Source organism: Anomaloglossus baeobatrachus, unplaced genomic scaffold, assembly GCF_048569485.1.
Source record: "Anomaloglossus baeobatrachus isolate aAnoBae1 unplaced genomic scaffold, aAnoBae1.hap1 Scaffold_703, whole genome shotgun sequence".
NCBI classification, from domain to species: Eukaryota; Metazoa; Chordata; class Amphibia; order Anura; family Aromobatidae; genus Anomaloglossus; species Anomaloglossus baeobatrachus.
This window is the reverse complement of record NW_027445078.1, coordinates 98250-125113: the sequence shown is the minus strand read 5'-3', so window position 1 is coordinate 125113 and position 26864 is coordinate 98250. Positions and strand designations below refer to the sequence as shown.

At 46.9% G+C, this 26864-nt stretch overlaps 20 non-coding genes and 3 pseudogenes across 20 annotated transcripts; all 23 read right to left on the bottom strand.

The window, feature by feature from the left end:
* On the bottom strand, positions 1-134 carry LOC142286970 (U2 spliceosomal RNA; annotated as a pseudogene; the record flags this gene model as incomplete).
* Positions 135-1251: 1117 nt separating this feature from the next.
* On the bottom strand, positions 1252-1442 carry LOC142286961 (U2 spliceosomal RNA). The gene has a single exon (XR_012747996.1). It is a non-coding gene; the product is annotated as a U2 spliceosomal RNA (small nuclear RNA).
* Positions 1443-2559: 1117 nt separating this feature from the next.
* Positions 2560-2750, bottom strand: LOC142286960 (U2 spliceosomal RNA). Its single transcript, XR_012747995.1, has one exon. It is a non-coding gene; the product is annotated as a U2 spliceosomal RNA (small nuclear RNA).
* Positions 2751-3867: 1117 nt separating this feature from the next.
* Positions 3868-4058, bottom strand: LOC142286959 (U2 spliceosomal RNA). The gene has a single exon (XR_012747994.1). It is a non-coding gene; the product is annotated as a U2 spliceosomal RNA (small nuclear RNA).
* Positions 4059-5175: 1117 nt separating this feature from the next.
* Positions 5176-5366, bottom strand: LOC142286956 (U2 spliceosomal RNA). The gene has a single exon (XR_012747992.1). It is a non-coding gene; the product is annotated as a U2 spliceosomal RNA (small nuclear RNA).
* A 1117-nt stretch (positions 5367-6483) lies between these two features.
* On the bottom strand, positions 6484-6674 carry LOC142286955 (U2 spliceosomal RNA). The gene has a single exon (XR_012747991.1). It is a non-coding gene; the product is annotated as a U2 spliceosomal RNA (small nuclear RNA).
* A 1117-nt stretch (positions 6675-7791) lies between these two features.
* Positions 7792-7982, bottom strand: LOC142286963 (U2 spliceosomal RNA). Its single transcript, XR_012747998.1, has one exon. It is a non-coding gene; the product is annotated as a U2 spliceosomal RNA (small nuclear RNA).
* A 1117-nt stretch (positions 7983-9099) lies between these two features.
* Positions 9100-9290, bottom strand: LOC142286954 (U2 spliceosomal RNA). The gene has a single exon (XR_012747990.1). It is a non-coding gene; the product is annotated as a U2 spliceosomal RNA (small nuclear RNA).
* Positions 9291-10407: 1117 nt separating this feature from the next.
* On the bottom strand, positions 10408-10598 carry LOC142286953 (U2 spliceosomal RNA). The gene has a single exon (XR_012747989.1). It is a non-coding gene; the product is annotated as a U2 spliceosomal RNA (small nuclear RNA).
* A 1117-nt stretch (positions 10599-11715) lies between these two features.
* LOC142286952 (U2 spliceosomal RNA) lies at positions 11716-11906 on the bottom strand. Its single transcript, XR_012747988.1, has one exon. It is a non-coding gene; the product is annotated as a U2 spliceosomal RNA (small nuclear RNA).
* Positions 11907-13023: 1117 nt separating this feature from the next.
* LOC142286951 (U2 spliceosomal RNA) lies at positions 13024-13214 on the bottom strand. The gene has a single exon (XR_012747987.1). It is a non-coding gene; the product is annotated as a U2 spliceosomal RNA (small nuclear RNA).
* A 1117-nt stretch (positions 13215-14331) lies between these two features.
* On the bottom strand, positions 14332-14522 carry LOC142286950 (U2 spliceosomal RNA). The gene has a single exon (XR_012747986.1). It is a non-coding gene; the product is annotated as a U2 spliceosomal RNA (small nuclear RNA).
* A 1117-nt stretch (positions 14523-15639) lies between these two features.
* Positions 15640-15830, bottom strand: LOC142286968 (U2 spliceosomal RNA). The gene has a single exon (XR_012748003.1). It is a non-coding gene; the product is annotated as a U2 spliceosomal RNA (small nuclear RNA).
* Positions 15831-16947: 1117 nt separating this feature from the next.
* Positions 16948-17138, bottom strand: LOC142286949 (U2 spliceosomal RNA). The gene has a single exon (XR_012747985.1). It is a non-coding gene; the product is annotated as a U2 spliceosomal RNA (small nuclear RNA).
* A 1117-nt stretch (positions 17139-18255) lies between these two features.
* LOC142286975 (U2 spliceosomal RNA) lies at positions 18256-18439 on the bottom strand. The gene has a single exon (XR_012748008.1). It is a non-coding gene; the product is annotated as a U2 spliceosomal RNA (small nuclear RNA).
* Positions 18440-18519: 80 nt separating this feature from the next.
* LOC142286978 (U2 spliceosomal RNA) lies at positions 18520-18659 on the bottom strand (annotated as a pseudogene).
* Positions 18660-19776: 1117 nt separating this feature from the next.
* LOC142286948 (U2 spliceosomal RNA) lies at positions 19777-19967 on the bottom strand. The gene has a single exon (XR_012747984.1). It is a non-coding gene; the product is annotated as a U2 spliceosomal RNA (small nuclear RNA).
* A 1117-nt stretch (positions 19968-21084) lies between these two features.
* On the bottom strand, positions 21085-21268 carry LOC142286974 (U2 spliceosomal RNA). Its single transcript, XR_012748007.1, has one exon. It is a non-coding gene; the product is annotated as a U2 spliceosomal RNA (small nuclear RNA).
* Positions 21269-21348: 80 nt separating this feature from the next.
* LOC142286977 (U2 spliceosomal RNA) lies at positions 21349-21488 on the bottom strand (annotated as a pseudogene).
* A 1117-nt stretch (positions 21489-22605) lies between these two features.
* On the bottom strand, positions 22606-22796 carry LOC142286947 (U2 spliceosomal RNA). Its single transcript, XR_012747983.1, has one exon. It is a non-coding gene; the product is annotated as a U2 spliceosomal RNA (small nuclear RNA).
* A 1117-nt stretch (positions 22797-23913) lies between these two features.
* LOC142286945 (U2 spliceosomal RNA) lies at positions 23914-24104 on the bottom strand. The gene has a single exon (XR_012747981.1). It is a non-coding gene; the product is annotated as a U2 spliceosomal RNA (small nuclear RNA).
* A 1117-nt stretch (positions 24105-25221) lies between these two features.
* On the bottom strand, positions 25222-25412 carry LOC142286944 (U2 spliceosomal RNA). The gene has a single exon (XR_012747980.1). It is a non-coding gene; the product is annotated as a U2 spliceosomal RNA (small nuclear RNA).
* A 1117-nt stretch (positions 25413-26529) lies between these two features.
* LOC142286943 (U2 spliceosomal RNA) lies at positions 26530-26720 on the bottom strand. The gene has a single exon (XR_012747979.1). It is a non-coding gene; the product is annotated as a U2 spliceosomal RNA (small nuclear RNA).
* Positions 26721-26864: the final 144 nt, after the last annotated feature.

The window sequence follows — 26864 nt, the reverse complement described above, 5'->3', positions numbered from 1 at the left end:
GAGCAAGCTCTTTTTCCATCTCCCTGTTCTAAAAATCCATTTAATATATGGTCCCCAGATAGGGGACGTATCAGATATTAAACTGATAAGAACAGATACTACACTTGATCTTAGCCAAAAGGCCGAGAAGCGATAACCAGAATTGGTTTGGGCCTCGAGTGGCACCCTGGCCTATGCCGGACACATCTTAGGGAGAGAGAGCGAGAGGGAGACAAACCCACGCCTACACAAGACATTTTGTCACCCAAGCCAACCCTTGAAAAGGCTGCTTTGCAGAGCAAAAACAAGAAGAATGGTGCGTTTTGCAGCCGCCGCCCACTGCAATGAATCTGAATAACTCCTCCTTTAGGGCGCAAGCAACTCCCCTCCCCCTTGCAGTCTTTCCAATTCACGATACAAAAAGACGGACAGGACAGGTTGCCTGACTTTCCGTCACTGCCACCCTTTGCCATCCTTACCCGTAGAAAGCCCTTTCATCATCCCCAAACCCTAATCTTTTCCCTTTCCTTCCCAGCCCCCAAACCCTGCCCTCTGTACCTTTCTCACCACCCGCTTCCCTTCTCCTGTCATCCCCCTACCACCCGGGAAAAAAAGAGATTGCCCCCTCCTTCCACTAGCCCACCCTCCCACCCAAAGAACAACTTCTTCTGCGCAGCTTGTTTTCTAGGCAGCAGCGCTATTGTGATGTCATCGGGGGGCATTGTGACAAGCCGCCAGTGTTCCGTCTCTTCATGTTGTGCACTGTTCAAACCGAAAATACATCAACAGGCAGGCTACAGAAAAGCTTACTAACAAAGGTTAGAGAGGGGCTTTCTCAGAGGGCTTTTTACAGTTTGTCTATTCCCAATTAGCCGGTTTAGTATACTTAATGAAAGTACTAATTCTTTCATAGGCCGCCCATTCTTAGTATTTGACGTTCAGGTAACAACAGGTAACTTTATTTGGAGTGGAAGCAGAGAGATAACACCAGATGCCAATTGTAGATCCTCTCACACCTGTGGTCACTGCAGCATCTGACTCCACTTTGTCCAAAAGGGATCTATTCCATTCAATTACACATGATCTAGATTAGACTGACAACAAGATACTGCACGGGACATAGCAGAGTTGGTGAAGTTGAGTGGTGATGAGTTTGCTATTTGGATGAATAAAGCAAGTAAAAAGTGTGTTAGATAAAAATTCATTTCAATTCGCTAATCGGGCTAATATGAATCAGGTGAATCGAGTTCTGCTTTTGGAAACTGGGTTAAGAAGGGGTGCACCGTTCCTGGAGGTACTGCAATACCAGGTCAATGCGTGGAGTGGACAGAGCAAGCTCTTTTTCCATCTCCCTGTTCTAAAAATCCATTTAATATATGGTCCCCAGATAGGGGACGTATCAGATATTAAACTGATAAGAACAGATACTACACTTGATCTTAGCCAAAAGGCCGAGAAGCGATAACCAGAATTGGTTTGGGCCTCGAGTGGCACCCTGGCCTATGCCGGACACATCTTAGGGAGAGAGAGCGAGAGGGAGACAAACCCACGCCTACACAAGACATTTTGTCACCCAAGCCAACCCTTGAAAAGGCTGCTTTGCAGAGCAAAAACAAGAAGAATGGTGCGTTTTGCAGCCGCCGCCCACTGCAATGAATCTGAATAACTCCTCCTTTAGGGCGCAAGCAACTCCCCTCCCCCTTGCAGTCTTTCCAATTCACGATACAAAAAGACGGACAGGACAGGTTGCCTGACTTTCCGTCACTGCCACCCTTTGCCATCCTTACCCGTAGAAAGCCCTTTCATCATCCCCAAACCCTAATCTTTTCCCTTTCCTTCCCAGCCCCCAAACCCTGCCCTCTGTACCTTTCTCACCACCCGCTTCCCTTCTCCTGTCATCCCCCTACCACCCGGGAAAAAAAGAGATTGCCCCCTCCTTCCACTAGCCCACCCTCCCACCCAAAGAACAACTTCTTCTGCGCAGCTTGTTTTCTAGGCAGCAGCGCTATTGTGATGTCATCGGGGGGCATTGTGACAAGCCGCCAGTGTTCCGTCTCTTCATGTTGTGCACTGTTCAAACCGAAAATACATCAACAGGCAGGCTACAGAAAAGCTTACTAACAAAGGTTAGAGAGGGGCTTTCTCAGAGGGCTTTTTACAGTTTGTCTATTCCCAATTAGCCGGTTTAGTATACTTAATGAAAGTACTAATTCTTTCATAGGCCGCCCATTCTTAGTATTTGACGTTCAGGTAACAACAGGTAACTTTATTTGGAGTGGAAGCAGAGAGATAACACCAGATGCCAATTGTAGATCCTCTCACACCTGTGGTCACTGCAGCATCTGACTCCACTTTGTCCAAAAGGGATCTATTCCATTCAATTACACATGATCTAGATTAGACTGACAACAAGATACTGCACGGGACATAGCAGAGTTGGTGAAGTTGAGTGGTGATGAGTTTGCTATTTGGATGAATAAAGCAAGTAAAAAGTGTGTTAGATAAAAATTCATTTCAATTCGCTAATCGGGCTAATATGAATCAGGTGAATCGAGTTCTGCTTTTGGAAACTGGGTTAAGAAGGGGTGCACCGTTCCTGGAGGTACTGCAATACCAGGTCAATGCGTGGAGTGGACAGAGCAAGCTCTTTTTCCATCTCCCTGTTCTAAAAATCCATTTAATATATGGTCCCCAGATAGGGGACGTATCAGATATTAAACTGATAAGAACAGATACTACACTTGATCTTAGCCAAAAGGCCGAGAAGCGATAACCAGAATTGGTTTGGGCCTCGAGTGGCACCCTGGCCTATGCCGGACACATCTTAGGGAGAGAGAGCGAGAGGGAGACAAACCCACGCCTACACAAGACATTTTGTCACCCAAGCCAACCCTTGAAAAGGCTGCTTTGCAGAGCAAAAACAAGAAGAATGGTGCGTTTTGCAGCCGCCGCCCACTGCAATGAATCTGAATAACTCCTCCTTTAGGGCGCAAGCAACTCCCCTCCCCCTTGCAGTCTTTCCAATTCACGATACAAAAAGACGGACAGGACAGGTTGCCTGACTTTCCGTCACTGCCACCCTTTGCCATCCTTACCCGTAGAAAGCCCTTTCATCATCCCCAAACCCTAATCTTTTCCCTTTCCTTCCCAGCCCCCAAACCCTGCCCTCTGTACCTTTCTCACCACCCGCTTCCCTTCTCCTGTCATCCCCCTACCACCCGGGAAAAAAAGAGATTGCCCCCTCCTTCCACTAGCCCACCCTCCCACCCAAAGAACAACTTCTTCTGCGCAGCTTGTTTTCTAGGCAGCAGCGCTATTGTGATGTCATCGGGGGGCATTGTGACAAGCCGCCAGTGTTCCGTCTCTTCATGTTGTGCACTGTTCAAACCGAAAATACATCAACAGGCAGGCTACAGAAAAGCTTACTAACAAAGGTTAGAGAGGGGCTTTCTCAGAGGGCTTTTTACAGTTTGTCTATTCCCAATTAGCCGGTTTAGTATACTTAATGAAAGTACTAATTCTTTCATAGGCCGCCCATTCTTAGTATTTGACGTTCAGGTAACAACAGGTAACTTTATTTGGAGTGGAAGCAGAGAGATAACACCAGATGCCAATTGTAGATCCTCTCACACCTGTGGTCACTGCAGCATCTGACTCCACTTTGTCCAAAAGGGATCTATTCCATTCAATTACACATGATCTAGATTAGACTGACAACAAGATACTGCACGGGACATAGCAGAGTTGGTGAAGTTGAGTGGTGATGAGTTTGCTATTTGGATGAATAAAGCAAGTAAAAAGTGTGTTAGATAAAAATTCATTTCAATTCGCTAATCGGGCTAATATGAATCAGGTGAATCGAGTTCTGCTTTTGGAAACTGGGTTAAGAAGGGGTGCACCGTTCCTGGAGGTACTGCAATACCAGGTCAATGCGTGGAGTGGACAGAGCAAGCTCTTTTTCCATCTCCCTGTTCTAAAAATCCATTTAATATATGGTCCCCAGATAGGGGACGTATCAGATATTAAACTGATAAGAACAGATACTACACTTGATCTTAGCCAAAAGGCCGAGAAGCGATAACCAGAATTGGTTTGGGCCTCGAGTGGCACCCTGGCCTATGCCGGACACATCTTAGGGAGAGAGAGCGAGAGGGAGACAAACCCACGCCTACACAAGACATTTTGTCACCCAAGCCAACCCTTGAAAAGGCTGCTTTGCAGAGCAAAAACAAGAAGAATGGTGCGTTTTGCAGCCGCCGCCCACTGCAATGAATCTGAATAACTCCTCCTTTAGGGCGCAAGCAACTCCCCTCCCCCTTGCAGTCTTTCCAATTCACGATACAAAAAGACGGACAGGACAGGTTGCCTGACTTTCCGTCACTGCCACCCTTTGCCATCCTTACCCGTAGAAAGCCCTTTCATCATCCCCAAACCCTAATCTTTTCCCTTTCCTTCCCAGCCCCCAAACCCTGCCCTCTGTACCTTTCTCACCACCCGCTTCCCTTCTCCTGTCATCCCCCTACCACCCGGGAAAAAAAGAGATTGCCCCCTCCTTCCACTAGCCCACCCTCCCACCCAAAGAACAACTTCTTCTGCGCAGCTTGTTTTCTAGGCAGCAGCGCTATTGTGATGTCATCGGGGGGCATTGTGACAAGCCGCCAGTGTTCCGTCTCTTCATGTTGTGCACTGTTCAAACCGAAAATACATCAACAGGCAGGCTACAGAAAAGCTTACTAACAAAGGTTAGAGAGGGGCTTTCTCAGAGGGCTTTTTACAGTTTGTCTATTCCCAATTAGCCGGTTTAGTATACTTAATGAAAGTACTAATTCTTTCATAGGCCGCCCATTCTTAGTATTTGACGTTCAGGTAACAACAGGTAACTTTATTTGGAGTGGAAGCAGAGAGATAACACCAGATGCCAATTGTAGATCCTCTCACACCTGTGGTCACTGCAGCATCTGACTCCACTTTGTCCAAAAGGGATCTATTCCATTCAATTACACATGATCTAGATTAGACTGACAACAAGATACTGCACGGGACATAGCAGAGTTGGTGAAGTTGAGTGGTGATGAGTTTGCTATTTGGATGAATAAAGCAAGTAAAAAGTGTGTTAGATAAAAATTCATTTCAATTCGCTAATCGGGCTAATATGAATCAGGTGAATCGAGTTCTGCTTTTGGAAACTGGGTTAAGAAGGGGTGCACCGTTCCTGGAGGTACTGCAATACCAGGTCAATGCGTGGAGTGGACAGAGCAAGCTCTTTTTCCATCTCCCTGTTCTAAAAATCCATTTAATATATGGTCCCCAGATAGGGGACGTATCAGATATTAAACTGATAAGAACAGATACTACACTTGATCTTAGCCAAAAGGCCGAGAAGCGATAACCAGAATTGGTTTGGGCCTCGAGTGGCACCCTGGCCTATGCCGGACACATCTTAGGGAGAGAGAGCGAGAGGGAGACAAACCCACGCCTACACAAGACATTTTGTCACCCAAGCCAACCCTTGAAAAGGCTGCTTTGCAGAGCAAAAACAAGAAGAATGGTGCGTTTTGCAGCCGCCGCCCACTGCAATGAATCTGAATAACTCCTCCTTTAGGGCGCAAGCAACTCCCCTCCCCCTTGCAGTCTTTCCAATTCACGATACAAAAAGACGGACAGGACAGGTTGCCTGACTTTCCGTCACTGCCACCCTTTGCCATCCTTACCCGTAGAAAGCCCTTTCATCATCCCCAAACCCTAATCTTTTCCCTTTCCTTCCCAGCCCCCAAACCCTGCCCTCTGTACCTTTCTCACCACCCGCTTCCCTTCTCCTGTCATCCCCCTACCACCCGGGAAAAAAAGAGATTGCCCCCTCCTTCCACTAGCCCACCCTCCCACCCAAAGAACAACTTCTTCTGCGCAGCTTGTTTTCTAGGCAGCAGCGCTATTGTGATGTCATCGGGGGGCATTGTGACAAGCCGCCAGTGTTCCGTCTCTTCATGTTGTGCACTGTTCAAACCGAAAATACATCAACAGGCAGGCTACAGAAAAGCTTACTAACAAAGGTTAGAGAGGGGCTTTCTCAGAGGGCTTTTTACAGTTTGTCTATTCCCAATTAGCCGGTTTAGTATACTTAATGAAAGTACTAATTCTTTCATAGGCCGCCCATTCTTAGTATTTGACGTTCAGGTAACAACAGGTAACTTTATTTGGAGTGGAAGCAGAGAGATAACACCAGATGCCAATTGTAGATCCTCTCACACCTGTGGTCACTGCAGCATCTGACTCCACTTTGTCCAAAAGGGATCTATTCCATTCAATTACACATGATCTAGATTAGACTGACAACAAGATACTGCACGGGACATAGCAGAGTTGGTGAAGTTGAGTGGTGATGAGTTTGCTATTTGGATGAATAAAGCAAGTAAAAAGTGTGTTAGATAAAAATTCATTTCAATTCGCTAATCGGGCTAATATGAATCAGGTGAATCGAGTTCTGCTTTTGGAAACTGGGTTAAGAAGGGGTGCACCGTTCCTGGAGGTACTGCAATACCAGGTCAATGCGTGGAGTGGACAGAGCAAGCTCTTTTTCCATCTCCCTGTTCTAAAAATCCATTTAATATATGGTCCCCAGATAGGGGACGTATCAGATATTAAACTGATAAGAACAGATACTACACTTGATCTTAGCCAAAAGGCCGAGAAGCGATAACCAGAATTGGTTTGGGCCTCGAGTGGCACCCTGGCCTATGCCGGACACATCTTAGGGAGAGAGAGCGAGAGGGAGACAAACCCACGCCTACACAAGACATTTTGTCACCCAAGCCAACCCTTGAAAAGGCTGCTTTGCAGAGCAAAAACAAGAAGAATGGTGCGTTTTGCAGCCGCCGCCCACTGCAATGAATCTGAATAACTCCTCCTTTAGGGCGCAAGCAACTCCCCTCCCCCTTGCAGTCTTTCCAATTCACGATACAAAAAGACGGACAGGACAGGTTGCCTGACTTTCCGTCACTGCCACCCTTTGCCATCCTTACCCGTAGAAAGCCCTTTCATCATCCCCAAACCCTAATCTTTTCCCTTTCCTTCCCAGCCCCCAAACCCTGCCCTCTGTACCTTTCTCACCACCCGCTTCCCTTCTCCTGTCATCCCCCTACCACCCGGGAAAAAAAGAGATTGCCCCCTCCTTCCACTAGCCCACCCTCCCACCCAAAGAACAACTTCTTCTGCGCAGCTTGTTTTCTAGGCAGCAGCGCTATTGTGATGTCATCGGGGGGCATTGTGACAAGCCACCAGTGTTCCGTCTCTTCATGTTGTGCACTGTTCAAACCGAAAATACATCAACAGGCAGGCTACAGAAAAGCTTACTAACAAAGGTTAGAGAGGGGCTTTCTCAGAGGGCTTTTTACAGTTTGTCTATTCCCAATTAGCCGGTTTAGTATACTTAATGAAAGTACTAATTCTTTCATAGGCCGCCCATTCTTAGTATTTGACGTTCAGGTAACAACAGGTAACTTTATTTGGAGTGGAAGCAGAGAGATAACACCAGATGCCAATTGTAGATCCTCTCACACCTGTGGTCACTGCAGCATCTGACTCCACTTTGTCCAAAAGGGATCTATTCCATTCAATTACACATGATCTAGATTAGACTGACAACAAGATACTGCACGGGACATAGCAGAGTTGGTGAAGTTGAGTGGTGATGAGTTTGCTATTTGGATGAATAAAGCAAGTAAAAAGTGTGTTAGATAAAAATTCATTTCAATTCGCTAATCGGGCTAATATGAATCAGGTGAATCGAGTTCTGCTTTTGGAAACTGGGTTAAGAAGGGGTGCACCGTTCCTGGAGGTACTGCAATACCAGGTCAATGCGTGGAGTGGACAGAGCAAGCTCTTTTTCCATCTCCCTGGTCTAAAAATCCATTTAATATATGGTCCCCAGATAGGGGACGTATCAGATATTAAACTGATAAGAACAGATACTACACTTGATCTTAGCCAAAAGGCCGAGAAGCGATAACCAGAATTGGTTTGGGCCTCGAGTGGCACCCTGGCCTATGCCGGACACATCTTAGGGAGAGAGAGCGAGAGGGAGACAAACCCACGCCTACACAAGACATTTTGTCACCCAAGCCAACCCTTGAAAAGGCTGCTTTGCAGAGCAAAAACAAGAAGAATGGTGCGTTTTGCAGCCGCCGCCCACTGCAATGAATCTGAATAACTCCTCCTTTAGGGCGCAAGCAACTCCCCTCCCCCTTGCAGTCTTTCCAATTCACGATACAAAAAGACGGACAGGACAGGTTGCCTGACTTTCCGTCACTGCCACCCTTTGCCATCCTTACCCGTAGAAAGCCCTTTCATCATCCCCAAACCCTAATCTTTTCCCTTTCCTTCCCAGCCCCCAAACCCTGCCCTCTGTACCTTTCTCACCACCCGCTTCCCTTCTCCTGTCATCCCCCTACCACCCGGGAAAAAAAGAGATTGCCCCCTCCTTCCACTAGCCCACCCTCCCACCCAAAGAACAACTTCTTCTGCGCAGCTTGTTTTCTAGGCAGCAGCGCTATTGTGATGTCATCGGGGGGCATTGTGACAAGCCGCCAGTGTTCCGTCTCTTCATGTTGTGCACTGTTCAAACCGAAAATACATCAACAGGCAGGCTACAGAAAAGCTTACTAACAAAGGTTAGAGAGGGGCTTTCTCAGAGGGCTTTTTACAGTTTGTCTATTCCCAATTAGCCGGTTTAGTATACTTAATGAAAGTACTAATTCTTTCATAGGCCGCCCATTCTTAGTATTTGACGTTCAGGTAACAACAGGTAACTTTATTTGGAGTGGAAGCAGAGAGATAACACCAGATGCCAATTGTAGATCCTCTCACACCTGTGGTCACTGCAGCATCTGACTCCACTTTGTCCAAAAGGGATCTATTCCATTCAATTACACATGATCTAGATTAGACTGACAACAAGATACTGCACGGGACATAGCAGAGTTGGTGAAGTTGAGTGGTGATGAGTTTGCTATTTGGATGAATAAAGCAAGTAAAAAGTGTGTTAGATAAAAATTCATTTCAATTCGCTAATCGGGCTAATATGAATCAGGTGAATCGAGTTCTGCTTTTGGAAACTGGGTTAAGAAGGGGTGCACCGTTCCTGGAGGTACTGCAATACCAGGTCAATGCGTGGAGTGGACAGAGCAAGCTCTTTTTCCATCTCCCTGTTCTAAAAATCCATTTAATATATGGTCCCCAGATAGGGGACGTATCAGATATTAAACTGATAAGAACAGATACTACACTTGATCTTAGCCAAAAGGCCGAGAAGCGATAACCAGAATTGGTTTGGGCCTCGAGTGGCACCCTGGCCTATGCCGGACACATCTTAGGGAGAGAGAGCGAGAGGGAGACAAACCCACGCCTACACAAGACATTTTGTCACCCAAGCCAACCCTTGAAAAGGCTGCTTTGCAGAGCAAAAACAAGAAGAATGGTGCGTTTTGCAGCCGCCGCCCACTGCAATGAATCTGAATAACTCCTCCTTTAGGGCGCAAGCAACTCCCCTCCCCCTTGCAGTCTTTCCAATTCACGATACAAAAAGACGGACAGGACAGGTTGCCTGACTTTCCGTCACTGCCACCCTTTGCCATCCTTACCCGTAGAAAGCCCTTTCATCATCCCCAAACCCTAATCTTTTCCCTTTCCTTCCCAGCCCCCAAACCCTGCCCTCTGTACCTTTCTCACCACCCACTTCCCTTCTCCTGTCATCCCCCTACCACCCGGGAAAAAAAGAGATTGCCCCCTCCTTCCACTAGCCCACCCTCCCACCCAAAGAACAACTTCTTCTGCGCAGCTTGTTTTCTAGGCAGCAGCGCTATTGTGATGTCATCGGGGGGCATTGTGACAAGCCGCCAGTGTTCCGTCTCTTCATGTTGTGCACTGTTCAAACCGAAAATACATCAACAGGCAGGCTACAGAAAAGCTTACTAACAAAGGTTAGAGAGGGGCTTTCTCAGAGGGCTTTTTACAGTTTGTCTATTCCCAATTAGCCGGTTTAGTATACTTAATGAAAGTACTAATTCTTTCATAGGCCGCCCATTCTTAGTATTTGACGTTCAGGTAACAACAGGTAACTTTATTTGGAGTGGAAGCAGAGAGATAACACCAGATGCCAATTGTAGATCCTCTCACACCTGTGGTCACTGCAGCATCTGACTCCACTTTGTCCAAAAGGGATCTATTCCATTCAATTACACATGATCTAGATTAGACTGACAACAAGATACTGCACGGGACATAGCAGAGTTGGTGAAGTTGAGTGGTGATGAGTTTGCTATTTGGATGAATAAAGCAAGTAAAAAGTGTGTTAGATAAAAATTCATTTCAATTCGCTAATCGGGCTAATATGAATCAGGTGAATCGAGTTCTGCTTTTGGAAACTGGGTTAAGAAGGGGTGCACCGTTCCTGGAGGTACTGCAATACCAGGTCAATGCGTGGAGTGGACAGAGCAAGCTCTTTTTCCATCTCCCTGTTCTAAAAATCCATTTAATATATGGTCCCCAGATAGGGGACGTATCAGATATTAAACTGATAAGAACAGATACTACACTTGATCTTAGCCAAAAGGCCGAGAAGCGATAACCAGAATTGGTTTGGGCCTCGAGTGGCACCCTGGCCTATGCCGGACACATCTTAGGGAGAGAGAGCGAGAGGGAGACAAACCCACGCCTACACAAGACATTTTGTCACCCAAGCCAACCCTTGAAAAGGCTGCTTTGCAGAGCAAAAACAAGAAGAATGGTGCGTTTTGCAGCCGCCGCCCACTGCAATGAATCTGAATAACTCCTCCTTTAGGGCGCAAGCAACTCCCCTCCCCCTTGCAGTCTTTCCAATTCACGATACAAAAAGACGGACAGGACAGGTTGCCTGACTTTCCGTCACTGCCACCCTTTGCCATCCTTACCCGTAGAAAGCCCTTTCATCATCCCCAAACCCTAATCTTTTCCCTTTCCTTCCCAGCCCCCAAACCCTGCCCTCTGTACCTTTCTCACCACCCGCTTCCCTTCTCCTGTCATCCCCCTACCACCCGGGAAAAAAAGAGATTGCCCCCTCCTTCCACTAGCCCACCCTCCCACCCAAAGAACAACTTCTTCTGCGCAGCTTGTTTTCTAGGCAGCAGCGCTATTGTGATGTCATCGGGGGGCATTGTGACAAGCCGCCAGTGTTCCGTCTCTTCATGTTGTGCACTGTTCAAACCGAAAATACATCAACAGGCAGGCTACAGAAAAGCTTACTAACAAAGGTTAGAGAGGGGCTTTCTCAGAGGGCTTTTTACAGTTTGTCTATTCCCAATTAGCCGGTTTAGTATACTTAATGAAAGTACTAATTCTTTCATAGGCCGCCCATTCTTAGTATTTGACGTTCAGGTAACAACAGGTAACTTTATTTGGAGTGGAAGCAGAGAGATAACACCAGATGCCAATTGTAGATCCTCTCACACCTGTGGTCACTGCAGCATCTGACTCCACTTTGTCCAAAAGGGATCTATTCCATTCAATTACACATGATCTAGATTAGACTGACAACAAGATACTGCACGGGACATAGCAGAGTTGGTGAAGTTGAGTGGTGATGAGTTTGCTATTTGGATGAATAAAGCAAGTAAAAAGTGTGTTAGATAAAAATTCATTTCAATTCGCTAATCGGGCTAATATGAATCAGGTGAATCGAGTTCTGCTTTTGGAAACTGGGTTAAGAAGGGGTGCACCGTTCCTGGAGGTACTGCAATACCAGGTCAATGCGTGGAGTGGACAGAGCAAGCTCTTTTTCCATCTCCCTGTTCTAAAAATCCATTTAATATATGGTCCCCAGATAGGGGACGTATCAGATATTAAACTGATAAGAACAGATACTACACTTGATCTTAGCCAAAAGGCCGAGAAGCGATAACCAGAATTGGTTTGGGCCTCGAGTGGCACCCTGGCCTATGCCGGACACATCTTAGGGAGAGAGAGCGAGAGGGAGACAAACCCACGCCTACACAAGACATTTTGTCACCCAAGCCAACCCTTGAAAAGGCTGCTTTGCAGAGCAAAAACAAGAAGAATGGTGCGTTTTGCAGCCGCCGCCCACTGCAATGAATCTGAATAACTCCTCCTTTAGGGCGCAAGCAACTCCCCTCCCCCTTGCAGTCTTTCCAATTCACGATACAAAAAGACGGACAGGACAGGTTGCCTGACTTTCCGTCACTGCCACCCTTTGCCATCCTTACCCGTAGAAAGCCCTTTCATCATCCCCAAACCCTAATCTTTTCCCTTTCCTTCCCAGCCCCCAAACCCTGCCCTCTGTACCTTTCTCACCACCCGCTTCCCTTCTCCTGTCATCCCCCTACCACCCGGGAAAAAAAGAGATTGCCCCCTCCTTCCACTAGCCCACCCTCCCACCCAAAGAACAACTTCTTCTGCGCAGCTTGTTTTCTAGGCAGCAGCGCTATTGTGATGTCATCGGGGGGCATTGTGACAAGCCGCCAGTGTTCCGTCTCTTCATGTTGTGCACTGTTCAAACCGAAAATACATCAACAGGCAGGCTACAGAAAAGCTTACTAACAAAGGTTAGAGAGGGGCTTTCTCAGAGGGCTTTTTACAGTTTGTCTATTCCCAATTAGCCGGTTTAGTATACTTAATGAAAGTACTAATTCTTTCATAGGCCGCCCATTCTTAGTATTTGACGTTCAGGTAACAACAGGTAACTTTATTTGGAGTGGAAGCAGAGAGATAACACCAGATGCCAATTGTAGATCCTCTCACACCTGTGGTCACTGCAGCATCTGACTCCACTTTGTCCAAAAGGGATCTATTCCATTCAATTACACATGATCTAGATTAGACTGACAACAAGATACTGCACGGGACATAGCAGAGTTGGTGAAGTTGAGTGGTGATGAGTTTGCTATTTGGATGAATAAAGCAAGTAAAAAGTGTGTTAGATAAAAATTCATTTCAATTCGCTAATCGGGCTAATATGAATCAGGTGAATCGAGTTCTGCTTTTGGAAACTGGGTTAAGAAGGGGTGCACCGTTCCTGGAGGTACTGCAATACCAGGTCAATGCGTGGAGTGGACAGAGCAAGCTCTTTTTCCATCTCCCTGTTCTAAAAATCCATTTAATATATGGTCCCCAGATAGGGGACGTATCAGATATTAAACTGATAAGAACAGATACTACACTTGATCTTAGCCAAAAGGCCGAGAAGCGATAACCAGAATTGGTTTGGGCCTCGAGTGGCACCCTGGCCTATGCCGGACACATCTTAGGGAGAGAGAGCGAGAGGGAGACAAACCCACGCCTACACAAGACATTTTGTCACCCAAGCCAACCCTTGAAAAGGCTGCTTTGCAGAGCAAAAACAAGAAGAATGGTGCGTTTTGCAGCCGCCGCCCACTGCAATGAATCTGAATAACTCCTCCTTTAGGGCGCAAGCAACTCCCCTCCCCCTTGCAGTCTTTCCAATTCACGATACAAAAAGACGGACAGGACAGGTTGCCTGACTTTCCGTCACTGCCACCCTTTGCAATCCTTACCCGTAGAAAGCCCTTTCATCATCCCCAAACCCTAATCTTTTCCCTTTCCTTCCCAGCCCCCAAACCCTGCCCTCTGTACCTTTCTCACCACCCGCTTCCCTTCTCCTGTCATCCCCCTACCACCCGGGAAAAAAAGAGATTGCCCCCTCCTTCCACTAGCCCACCCTCCCACTCAAAGAACAACTTCTTCTGCGCAGCTTGTTTTCTAGGCAGCAGCGCTATTGTGATGTCATCGGGGGGCATTGTGACAAGCCGCCAGTGTTCCGTCTCTTCATGTTGTGCACTGTTCAAACCGAAAATACATCAACAGGCAGGCTACAGAAAAGCTTACTAACAAAGGTTAGAGAGGGGCTTTCTCAGAGGGCTTTTTACAGTTTGTCTATTCCCAATTAGCCGGTTTAGTATACTTAATGAAAGTACTAATTCTTTCATAGGCCGCCCATTCTTAGTATTTGACGTTCAGGTAACAACAGGTAACTTTATTTGGAGTGGAAGCAGAGAGATAACACCAGATGCCAATTGTAGATCCTCTCACACCTGTGGTCACTGCAGCATCTGACTCCACTTTGTCCAAAAGGGATCTATTCCATTCAATTACACATGATCTAGATTAGACTGACAACAAGATACTGCACGGGACATAGCAGAGTTGGTGAAGTTGAGTGGTGATGAGTTTGCTATTTGGATGAATAAAGCAAGTAAAAAGTGTGTTAGATAAAAATTCATTTCAATTCGCTAATCGGGCTAATATGAATCAGGTGAATCGAGTTCTGCTTTTGGAAACTGGGTTAAGAAGGGGTGCACCGTTCCTGGAGGTACTGCAATACCAGGTCAATGCGTGGAGTGGACAGAGCAAGCTCTTTTTCCATCTCCCTGTTCTAAAAATCCATTTAATATATGGTCCCCAGATAGGGGACGTATCAGATATTAAACTGATAAGAACAGATACTACACTTGATCTTAGCCAAAAGGCCGAGAAGCGATAACCAGAATTGGTTTGGGCCTCGAGTGGCACCCTGGCCTATGCCGGACACATCTTAGGGAGAGAGAGCGAGAGGGAGACAAACCCACGCCTACACAAGACATTTTGTCACCCAAGCCAACCCTTGAAAAGGCTGCTTTGCAGAGCAAAAACAAGAAGAATGGTGCGTTTTGCAGCCGCCGCCCACTGCAATGAATCTGAATAACTCCTCCTTTAGGGCGCAAGCAACTCCCCTCCCCCTTGCAGTCTTTCCAATTCACGATACAAAAAGACGGACAGGACAGGTTGCCTGACTTTCCGTCACTGCCACCCTTTGCCATCCTTACCCGTAGAAAGCCCTTTCATCATCCCCAAACCCTAATCTTTTCCCTTTCCTTCCCAGCCCCCAAACCCTGCCCTCTGTACCTTTCTCACCACCCGCTTCCCTTCTCCTGTCATCCCCCTACCACCCGGGAAAAAAAGAGATTGCCCCCTCCTTCCACTAGCCCTCCCTCCCACCCAAAGAACAACTTCTTCTGCGCAGCTTGTTTTCTAGGCAGCAGCGCTATTGTGATGTCATCGGGGGGCATTGTGACAAGCCGCCAGTGTTCCGTCTCTTCATGTTGTGCACTGTTCAAACCGAAAATACATCAACAGGCAGGCTACAGAAAAGCTTACTAACAAAGGTTAGAGAGGGGCTTTCTCAGAGGGCTTTTTACAGTTTGTCTATTCCCAATTAGCCGGTTTAGTATACTTAATGAAAGTACTAATTCTTTCATAGGCCGCCCATTCTTAGTATTTGACGTTCAGGTAACAACAGGTAACTTTATTTGGAGTGGAAGCAGAGAGATAACACCAGATGCCAATTGTAGATCCTCTCACACCTGTGGTCACTGCAGCATCTGACTCCACTTTGTCCAAAAGGGATCTATTCCATTCAATTACACATGATCTAGATTAGACTGACAACAAGATACTGCACGGGACATAGCAGAGTTGGTGAAGTTGAGTGGTGATGAGTTTGCTATTTGGATGAATAAAGCAAGTAAAAAGTGTGTTAGATAAAAATTCATTTCAATTCGCTAATCGGGCTAATATGAATCAGGTGAATCGAGTTCTGCTTTTGGAAACTGGGTTAAGAAGGGGTGCACCGTTCCTGGAGGTACTGCAATACCAGGTCAATGCGTGGAGTGGACAGAGCAAGCTCTTTTTCCATCTCCCTGTTCTAAAAATCCATTTAATATATGGTCCCCAGATAGGGGACGTATCAGATATTAAACTGATAAGAACAGATACTACACTTGATTTTAGCCAAAAGGCCGAGAAGCGATAACCAGAATTGGTTTGGGCCTCGAGTGGCACCCTGGCCTATGCCGGACACATCTTAGGGAGAGAGAGCGAGAGGGAGACAAACCCACGCCTACACAAGACATTTTGTCACCCAAGCCAACCCTTGAAAAGGCTGCTTTGCAGAGCAAAAACAAGAAGAATGGTGCGTTTTGCAGCCGCCGCCCACTGCAATGAATCTGAATAACTCCTCCTTTAGGGCGCAAGCAACTCCCCTCCCCCTTGCAGTCTTTCCAATTCACGATACAAAAAGACGGACAGGACAGGTTGCCTGACTTTCCGTCACTGCCACCCTTTGCCATCCTTACCCGTAGAAAGCCCTTTCATCATCCCCAAACCCTAATCTTTTCCCTTTCCTTCCCAGCCCCCAAACCCTGCCCTCTGTACCTTTCTCACCACCCGCTTCCCTTCTCCTGTCATCCCCCTACCACCCGGGAAAAAAAGAGATTGCCCCCTCCTTCCACTAGCCCACCCTCCCACCCAAAGAACAACTTCTTCTGCGCAGCTTGTTTTCTAGGCAGCAGCGCTATTGTGATGTCATCGGGGGGCATTGTGACAAGCCGCCAGTGTTCCGTCTCTTCATGTTGTGCACTGTTCAAACCGAAAATACATCAACAGGCAGGCTACAGAAAAGCTTACTAACAAAGGTTAGAGAGGGGCTTTCTCAGAGGGCTTTTTACAGTTTGTCTATTCCCAATTAGCCGGTTTAGTATACTTAATGAAAGTACTAATTCTTTCATAGGCCGCCCATTCTTAGTATTTGACGTTCAGGTAACAACAGGTAACTTTATTTGGAGTGGAAGCAGAGAGATAACACCAGATGCCAATTGTAGATCCTCTCACACCTGTGGTCACTGCAGCATCTGACTCCACTTTGTCCAAAAGGGATCTATTCCATTCAATTACACATGATCTAGATTAGACTGACAACAAGATACTGCACGGGACATAGCAGAGTTGGTGAAGTTGAGTGGTGATGAGTTTGCTATTTGGATGAATAAAGCAAGTAAAAAGTGTGTTAGATAAAAATTCATTTCAATTCGCTAATCGGGCTAATATGAATCAGGTGAATCGAGTTCTGCTTTTGGAAACTGGGTTAAGAAGGGGTGCACCGTTCCTGGAGGTACTGCAATACCAGGTCAATGCGTGGAGTGGACAGAGCAAGCTCTTTTTCCATCTCCCTGTTCTAAAAATCCATTTAATATATGGTCCCCAGATAGGGGACGTATCAGATATTAAACTGATAAGAACAGATACTACACTTGATCTTAGCCAAAAGGCCGAGAAGCGATAACCAGAATTGGTTTGGGCCTCGAGTGGCACCCTGGCCTATGCCGGACACATCTTAGGGAGAGAGAGCGAGAGGGAGACAAACCCACGCCTACACAAGACATTTTGTCACCCAAGCCAACCCTTGAAAAGGCTGCTTTGCAGAGCAAAAACAAGAAGAATGGTGCGTTTTGCAGCCGCCGCCCACTGCAATGAATCTGAATAACTCCTCCTTTAGGGCGCAAGCAACTCCCCTCCCCCTTGCAGTCTTTCCAATTCACGATACAAAAAGACGGACAGGACAGGTTGCCTGACTTTCCGTCACTGCCACCCTTTGCCATCCTTACCCGTAGAAAGCCCTTTCATCATCCCCAAACCCTAATCTTTTCCCTTTCCTTCCCAGCCCCCAAACCCTGCCCTCTGTACCTTTCTCACCACCCGCTTCCCTTCTCCTGTCATCCCCCTACCACCCGGGAAAAAAAGAGATTGCCCCCTCCTTCCACTAGCCCACCCTCCCACCCAAAGAACAACTTCTTCTGCGCAGCTTGTTTTCTAGGCAGCAGCGCTATTGTGATGTCATCGGGGGGCATTGTGACAAGCCGCCAGTGTTCCGTCTCTTCATGTTGTGCACTGTTCAAACCGAAAATACATCAACAGGCAGGCTACAGAAAAGCTTACTAACAAAGGTTAGAGAGGGGCTTTCTCAGAGGGCTTTTTACAGTTTGTCTATTCCCAATTAGCCGGTTTAGTATACTTAATGAAAGTACTAATTCTTTCATAGGCCGCCCATTCTTAGTATTTGACGTTCAGGTAACAACAGGTAACTTTATTTGGAGTGGAAGCAGAGAGATAACACCAGATGCCAATTGTAGATCCTCTCACACCTGTGGTCACTGCAGCATCTGACTCCACTTTGTCCAAAAGGGATCTATTCCATTCAATTACACATGATCTAGATTAGACTGACAACAAGATACTGCACGGGACATAGCAGAGTTGGTGAAGTTGAGTGGTGATGAGTTTGCTATTTGGATGAATAAAGCAAGTAAAAAGTGTGTTAGATAAAAATTCATTTCAATTCGCTAATCGGGCTAATATGAATCAGGTGAATCGAGTTCTGCTTTTGGAAACTGGGTTAAGAAGGGGTGCACCGTTCCTGGAGGTACTGCAATACCAGGTCAATGCGTGGAGTGGACAGAGCAAGCTCTTTTTCCATCTCCCTGTTCTAAAAATCCATTTAATATATGGTCCCCAGATAGGGGACGTATCAGATATTAAACTGATAAGAACAGATGAGATTTCATCCGCAATTTTCAGAATCAAGATAGCCCCGAAGGCCAGCAGGCCACCACACAAAAGCGCAGTGCCAGGGTGATCGCCTCCCGAGCCCAGGAACCACCAGCCAAAAGGGGGACGTAAGCACCAAAAGGCGCAACAATCCCCGAGGCCGGCGGTTGTGCAAGCCCGGGCCCCTCCCAGCCAAGACCAAGGCAAACCCAATGAAGGGACTACACTTGATCTTAGCCAAAAGGCCGAGAAGCGATAACCAGAATTGGTTTGGGCCTCGAGTGGCACCCTGGCCTATGCCGGACACATCTTAGGGAGAGAGAGCGAGAGGGAGACAAACCCACGCCTACACAAGACATTTTGTCACCCAAGCCAACCCTTGAAAAGGCTGCTTTGCAGAGCAAAAACAAGAAGAATGGTGCGTTTTGCAGCCGCCGCCCACTGCAATGAATCTGAATAACTCCTCCTTTAGGGCGCAAGCAACTCCCCTCCCCCTTGCAGTCTTTCCAATTCACGATACAAAAAGACGGACAGGACAGGTTGCCTGACTTTCCGTCACTGCCACCCTTTGCCATCCTTACCCGTAGAAAGCCCTTTCATCATCCCCAAACCCTAATCTTTTCCCTTTCCTTCCCAGCCCCCAAACCCTGCCCTCTGTACCTTTCTCACCACCCGCTTCCCTTCTCCTGTCATCCCCCTACCACCCGGGAAAAAAAGAGATTGCCCCCTCCTTCCACTAGCCCACCCTCCCACCCAAAGAACAACTTCTTCTGCGCAGCTTGTTTTCTAGGCAGCAGCGCTATTGTGATGTCATCGGGGGGCATTGTGACAAGCCGCCAGTGTTCCGTCTCTTCATGTTGTGCACTGTTCAAACCGAAAATACATCAACAGGCAGGCTACAGAAAAGCTTACTAACAAAGGTTAGAGAGGGGCTTTCTCAGAGGGCTTTTTACAGTTTGTCTATTCCCAATTAGCCGGTTTAGTATACTTAATGAAAGTACTAATTCTTTCATAGGCCGCCCATTCTTAGTATTTGACGTTCAGGTAACAACAGGTAACTTTATTTGGAGTGGAAGCAGAGAGATAACACCAGATGCCAATTGTAGATCCTCTCACACCTGTGGTCACTGCAGCATCTGACTCCACTTTGTCCAAAAGGGATCTATTCCATTCAATTACACATGATCTAGATTAGACTGACAACAAGATACTGCACGGGACATAGCAGAGTTGGTGAAGTTGAGTGGTGATGAGTTTGCTATTTGGATGAATAAAGCAAGTAAAAAGTGTGTTAGATAAAAATTCATTTCAATTCGCTAATCGGGCTAATATGAATCAGGTGAATCGAGTTCTGCTTTTGGAAACTGGGTTAAGAAGGGGTGCACCGTTCCTGGAGGTACTGCAATACCAGGTCAATGCGTGGAGTGGACAGAGCAAGCTCTTTTTCCATCTCCCTGTTCTAAAAATCCATTTAATATATGGTCCCCAGATAGGGGACGTATCAGATATTAAACTGATAAGAACAGATACTACACTTGATCTTAGCCAAAAGGCCGAGAAGCGATAACCAGAATTGGTTTGGGCCTCGAGTGGCACCCTGGCCTATGCCGGACACATCTTAGGGAGAGAGAGCGAGAGGGAGACAAACCCACGCCTACACAAGACATTTTGTCACCCAAGCCAACCCTTGAAAAGGCTGCTTTGCAGAGCAAAAACAAGAAGAATGGTGCGTTTTGCAGCCGCCGCCCACTGCAATGAATCTGAATAACTCCTCCTTTAGGGCGCAAGCAACTCCCCTCCCCCTTGCAGTCTTTCCAATTCACGATACAAAAAGACGGACAGGACAGGTTGCCTGACTTTCCGTCACTGCCACCCTTTGCCATCCTTACCCGTAGAAAGCCCTTTCATCATCCCCAAACCCTAATCTTTTCCCTTTCCTTCCCAGCCCCCAAACCCTGCCCTCTGTACCTTTCTCACCACCCGCTTCCCTTCTCCTGTCATCCCCCTACCACCCGGGAAAAAAAGAGATTGCCCCCTCCTTCCACTAGCCCACCCTCCCACCCAAAGAACAACTTCTTCTGCGCAGCTTGTTTTCTAGGCAGCAGCGCTATTGTGATGTCATCGGGGGGCATTGTGACAAGCCGCCAGTGTTCCGTCTCTTCATGTTGTGCACTGTTCAAACCGAAAATACATCAACAGGCAGGCTACAGAAAAGCTTACTAACAAAGGTTAGAGAGGGGCTTTCTCAGAGGGCTTTTTACAGTTTGTCTATTCCCAATTAGCCGGTTTAGTATACTTAATGAAAGTACTAATTCTTTCATAGGCCGCCCATTCTTAGTATTTGACGTTCAGGTAACAACAGGTAACTTTATTTGGAGTGGAAGCAGAGAGATAACACCAGATGCCAATTGTAGATCCTCTCACACCTGTGGTCACTGCAGCATCTGACTCCACTTTGTCCAAAAGGGATCTATTCCATTCAATTACACATGATCTAGATTAGACTGACAACAAGATACTGCACGGGACATAGCAGAGTTGGTGAAGTTGAGTGGTGATGAGTTTGCTATTTGGATGAATAAAGCAAGTAAAAAGTGTGTTAGATAAAAATTCATTTCAATTCGCTAATCGGGCTAATATGAATCAGGTGAATCGAGTTCTGCTTTTGGAAACTGGGTTAAGAAGGGGTGCACCGTTCCTGGAGGTACTGCAATACCAGGTCAATGCGTGGAGTGGACAGAGCAAGCTCTTTTTCCATCTCCCTGTTCTAAAAATCCATTTAATATATGGTCCCCAGATAGGGGACGTATCAGATATTAAACTGATAAGAACAGATGAGATTTCATCCGCAATTTTCAGAATCAAGATAGCCCCGAAGGCCAGCAGGCCACCACACAAAAGCGCAGTGCCAGGGTGATCGCCTCCCGAGCCCAGGAACCACCAGCCAAAAGGGGGACGTAAGCACCAAAAGGCGCAACAATCCCCGAGGCCGGCGGTTGTGCAAGCCCGGGCCCCTCCCAGCCAAGACCAAGGCAAACCCAATGAAGGGACTACACTTGATCTTAGCCAAAAGGCCGAGAAGCGATAACCAGAATTGGTTTGGGCCTCGAGTGGCACCCTGGCCTATGCCGGACACATCTTAGGGAGAGAGAGCGAGAGGGAGACAAACCCACGCCTACACAAGACATTTTGTCACCCAAGCCAACCCTTGAAAAGGCTGCTTTGCAGAGCAAAAACAAGAAGAATGGTGCGTTTTGCAGCCGCCGCCCACTGCAATGAATCTGAATAACTCCTCCTTTAGGGCGCAAGCAACTCCCCTCCCCCTTGCAGTCTTTCCAATTCACGATACAAAAAGACGGACAGGACAGGTTGCCTGACTTTCCGTCACTGCCACCCTTTGCCATCCTTACCCGTAGAAAGCCCTTTCATCATCCCCAAACCCTAATCTTTTCCCTTTCCTTCCCAGCCCCCAAACCCTGCCCTCTGTACCTTTCTCACCACCCGCTTCCCTTCTCCTGTCATCCCCCTACCACCCGGGAAAAAAAGAGATTGCCCCCTCCTTCCACTAGCCCACCCTCCCACCCAAAGAACAACTTCTTCTTCGCAGCTTGTTTTCTAGGCAGCAGCGCTATTGTGATGTCATCGGGGGGCATTGTGACAAGCCGCCAGTGTTCCGTCTCTTCATGTTGTGCACTGTTCAAACCGAAAATACATCAACAGGCAGGCTACAGAAAAGCTTACTAACAAAGGTTAGAGAGGGGCTTTCTCAGAGGGCTTTTTACAGTTTGTCTATTCCCAATTAGCCGGTTTAGTATACTTAATGAAAGTACTAATTCTTTCATAGGCCGCCCATTCTTAGTATTTGACGTTCAGGTAACAACAGGTAACTTTATTTGGAGTGGAAGCAGAGAGATAACACCAGATGCCAATTGTAGATCCTCTCACACCTGTGGTCACTGCAGCATCTGACTCCACTTTGTCCAAAAGGGATCTATTCCATTCAATTACACATGATCTAGATTAGACTGACAACAAGATACTGCACGGGACATAGCAGAGTTGGTGAAGTTGAGTGGTGATGAGTTTGCTATTTGGATGAATAAAGCAAGTAAAAAGTGTGTTAGATAAAAATTCATTTCAATTCGCTAATCGGGCTAATATGAATCAGGTGAATCGAGTTCTGCTTTTGGAAACTGGGTTAAGAAGGGGTGCACCGTTCCTGGAGGTACTGCAATACCAGGTCAATGCGTGGAGTGGACAGAGCAAGCTCTTTTTCCATCTCCCTGTTCTAAAAATCCATTTAATATATGGTCCCCAGATAGGGGACGTATCAGATATTAAACTGATAAGAACAGATACTACACTTGATCTTAGCCAAAAGGCCGAGAAGCGATAACCAGAATTGGTTTGGGCCTCGAGTGGCACCCTGGCCTATGCCGGACACATCTTAGGGAGAGAGAGCGAGAGGGAGACAAACCCACGCCTACACAAGACATTTTGTCACCCAAGCCAACCCTTGAAAAGGCTGCTTTGCAGAGCAAAAACAAGAAGAATGGTGCGTTTTGCAGCCGCCGCCCACTGCAATGAATCTGAATAACTCCTCCTTTAGGGCGCAAGCAACTCCCCTCCCCCTTGCAGTCTTTCCAATTCACGATACAAAAAGACGGACAGGACAGGTTGCCTGACTTTCCGTCACTGCCACCCTTTGCCATCCTTACCCGTAGAAAGCCCTTTCATCATCCCCAAACCCTAATCTTTTCCCTTTCCTTCCCAGCCCCCAAACCCTGCCCTCTGTACCTTTCTCACCACCCGCTTCCCTTCTCCTGTCATCCCCCTACCACCCGGGAAAAAAAGAGATTGCCCCCTCCTTCCACTAGCCCACCCTCCCACCCAAAGAACAACTTCTTCTGCGCAGCTTGTTTTCTAGGCAGCAGCGCTATTGTGATGTCATCGGGGGGCATTGTGACAAGCCGCCAGTGTTCCGTCTCTTCATGTTGTGCACTGTTCAAACCGAAAATACATCAACAGGCAGGCTACAGAAAAGCTTACTAACAAAGGTTAGAGAGGGGCTTTCTCAGAGGGCTTTTTACAGTTTGTCTATTCCCAATTAGCCGGTTTAGTATACTTAATGAAAGTACTAATTCTTTCATAGGCCGCCCATTCTTAGTATTTGACGTTCAGGTAACAACAGGTAACTTTATTTGGAGTGGAAGCAGAGAGATAACACCAGATGCCAATTGTAGATCCTCTCACACCTGTGGTCACTGCAGCATCTGACTCCACTTTGTCCAAAAGGGATCTATTCCATTCAATTACACATGATCTAGATTAGACTGACAACAAGATACTGCACGGGACATAGCAGAGTTGGTGAAGTTGAGTGGTGATGAGTTTGCTATTTGGATGAATAAAGCAAGTAAAAAGTGTGTTAGATAAAAATTCATTTCAATTCGCTAATCGGGCTAATATGAATCAGGTGAATCGAGTTCTGCTTTTGGAAACTGGGTTAAGAAGGGGTGCACCGTTCCTGGAGGTACTGCAATACCAGGTCAATGCGTGGAGTGGACAGAGCAAGCTCTTTTTCCATCTCCCTGTTCTAAAAATCCATTTAATATATGGTCCCCAGATAGGGGACGTATCAGATATTAAACTGATAAGAACAGATACTACACTTGATCTTAGCCAAAAGGCCGAGAAGCGATAACCAGAATTGGTTTGGGCCTCGAGTGGCACCCTGGCCTATGCCGGACACATCTTAGGGAGAGAGAGCGAGAGGGAGACAAACCCACGCCTACACAAGACATTTTGTCACCCAAGCCAACCCTTGAAAAGGCTGCTTTGCAGAGCAAAAACAAGAAGAATGGTGCGTTTTGCAGCCGCCGCCCACTGCAATGAATCTGAATAACTCCTCCTTTAGGGCGCAAGCAACTCCCCTCCCCCTTGCAGTCTTTCCAATTCACGATACAAAAAGACGGACAGGACAGGTTGCCTGACTTTCCGTCACTGCCACCCTTTGCCATCCTTACCCGTAGAAAGCCCTTTCATCATCCCCAAACCCTAATCTTTTCCCTTTCCTTCCCAGCCCCCAAACCCTGCCCTCTGTACCTTTCTCACCACCCGCTTCCCTTCTCCTGTCATCCCCCTACCACCCGGGAAAAAAAGAGATTGCCCCCTCCTTCCACTAGCCCACCCTCCCACCCAAAGAACAACTTCTTCTGCGCAGCTTGTTTTCTAGGCAGCAGCGCTATTGTGATGTCATCGGGGGGCATTGTGACAAGCCGCCAGTGTTCCGTCTCTTCATGTTGTGCACTGTTCAAACCGAAAATACATCAACAGGCAGGCTACAGAAAAGCTTACTAACAAAGGTTAGAGAGGGGCTTTCTCAGAGGGCTTTTTACAGTTTGTCTATTCCCAATTAGCCGGTTTAGTATACTTAATGAAAGTACTAATTCTTTCATAGGCCGCCCATTCTTAGTATTTGACGTTCAGGTAACAACAGGTAACTTTATTTGGAGTGGAAGCAGAGAGATAACACCAGATGCCAATTGTAGATCCTCTCACACCTGTGGTCACTGCAGCATCTGACTCCACTTTGTCCAAAAGGGATCTATTCCATTCAATTACACATGATCTAGATTAGACTGACAACAAGATACTGCACGGGACATAGCAGAATTGGTGAAGTTGAGTGGTGATGAGTTTGCTATTTGGATGAATAAAGCAAGTAAAAAGTGTGTTAGATAAAAATTCATTTCAATTCGCTAATCGGGCTAATATGAATCAGGTGAATCGAGTTCTGCTTTTGGAAACTGGGTTAAGAAGGGGTGCACCGTTCCTGGAGGTACTGCAATACCAGGTCAATGCGTGGAGTGGACAGAGCAAGCTCTTTTTCCATCTCCCTGTTCTAAAAATCCATTTAATATATGGTCCCCAGATAGGGGACGTATCAGATATTAAACTGATAAGAACAGATACTACACTTGATCTTAGCCAAAAGGCCGAGAAGCGATAACCAGAATTGGTTTGGGCCTCGAGTGGCACCCTGGCCTATGCCGGACACATCTTAGGGAGAGAGAGCGAGAGGGAGACAAACCCACGCCTACACAAGACATTTTGTCACCCAAGCCAACCCTTGAAAAGGCTGCTTTGCAGAGCAAAAACAAGAAGAATGGTGCGTTTTGCAGCCGCCGCCCACTGCAATGAATCTGAATAACTCCTCCTTTAGGGCGCAAGCAACTCCCCTCCCCCTTGCAGTCTTTCCAATTCACGATACAAAAAGACGGACAGGACAGGTTGCCTGACTTTCCGTCACTGCCACCCTTTGCCATCCTTACCCGTAGAAAGCCCTTTCATCATCCCCAAACCCTAATCTTTTCCCTTTCCTTCCCAGCCCCCAAACCCTGCCCTCTGTACCTTTCTCACCACCCGCTTCCCTTCTCCTGTCATCCCCCTACCACCCGGGAAAAAAAGAGATTGCCCCCTCCTTCCACTAGCCCACCCTCCCACCCAAAGAACAACTTCTTCTGCGCAGCTTGTTTTCTAGGCAGCAGCGCTATTGTGATGTCATCGGGGGGCATTGTGACAAGCCGCCAGTGTTCCGTCTCTTCATGTTGTGCACTGTTCAAACCGAAAATACATCAACAGGCAGGCTACAGAAAAGCTTACTAACAAAGGTTAGAGAGGGGCTTTCTCAGAGGGCTTTTTACAGTTTGTCTATTCCCAATTAGCCGGTTTAGTATACTTAATGAAAGTACTAATTCTTTCATAGGCCGCCCATTCTTAGTATTTGACGTTCAGGTAACAACAGGTAACTTTATTTGGAGTGGAAGCAGAGAGATAACACCAGATGCCAATTGTAGATCCTCTCACACCTGTGGTCACTGCAGCATCTGACTCCACTTTGTCCAAAAGGGATCTATTCCATTCAATTACACATGATCTAGATTAGACTGACAACAAGATACTGCACGGGACATAGCAGAGTTGGTGAAGTTGAGTGGTGATGAGTTTGCTATTTGGATGAATAAAGCAAGTAAAAAGTGTGTTAGATAAAAATTCATTTCAATTCGCTAATCGGGCTAATATGAATCAGGTGAATCGAGTTCTGCTTTTGGAAACTGGGTTAAGAAGGGGTGCACCGTTCCTGGAGGTACTGCAATACCAGGTCAATGCGTGGAGTGGACAGAGCAAGCTCTTTTTCCATCTCCCTGTTCTAAAAATCCATTTAATATATGGTCCCCAGATAGGGGACGTATCAGATATTAAACTGATAAGAACAGATACTACACTTGATCTTAGCCAAAAGGCCGAGAAGCGATAACCAGAATTGGTTTGGGCCTCGAGTGGCACCCTGGCCTATGCCGGACACATCTTAGGGAGAGAGAGCGAGAGGGAGACAAACCCACGCCTACACAAGACATTTTGTCACCCAAGCCAACCCTTGAAAAGGCTGCTTTGCAGAG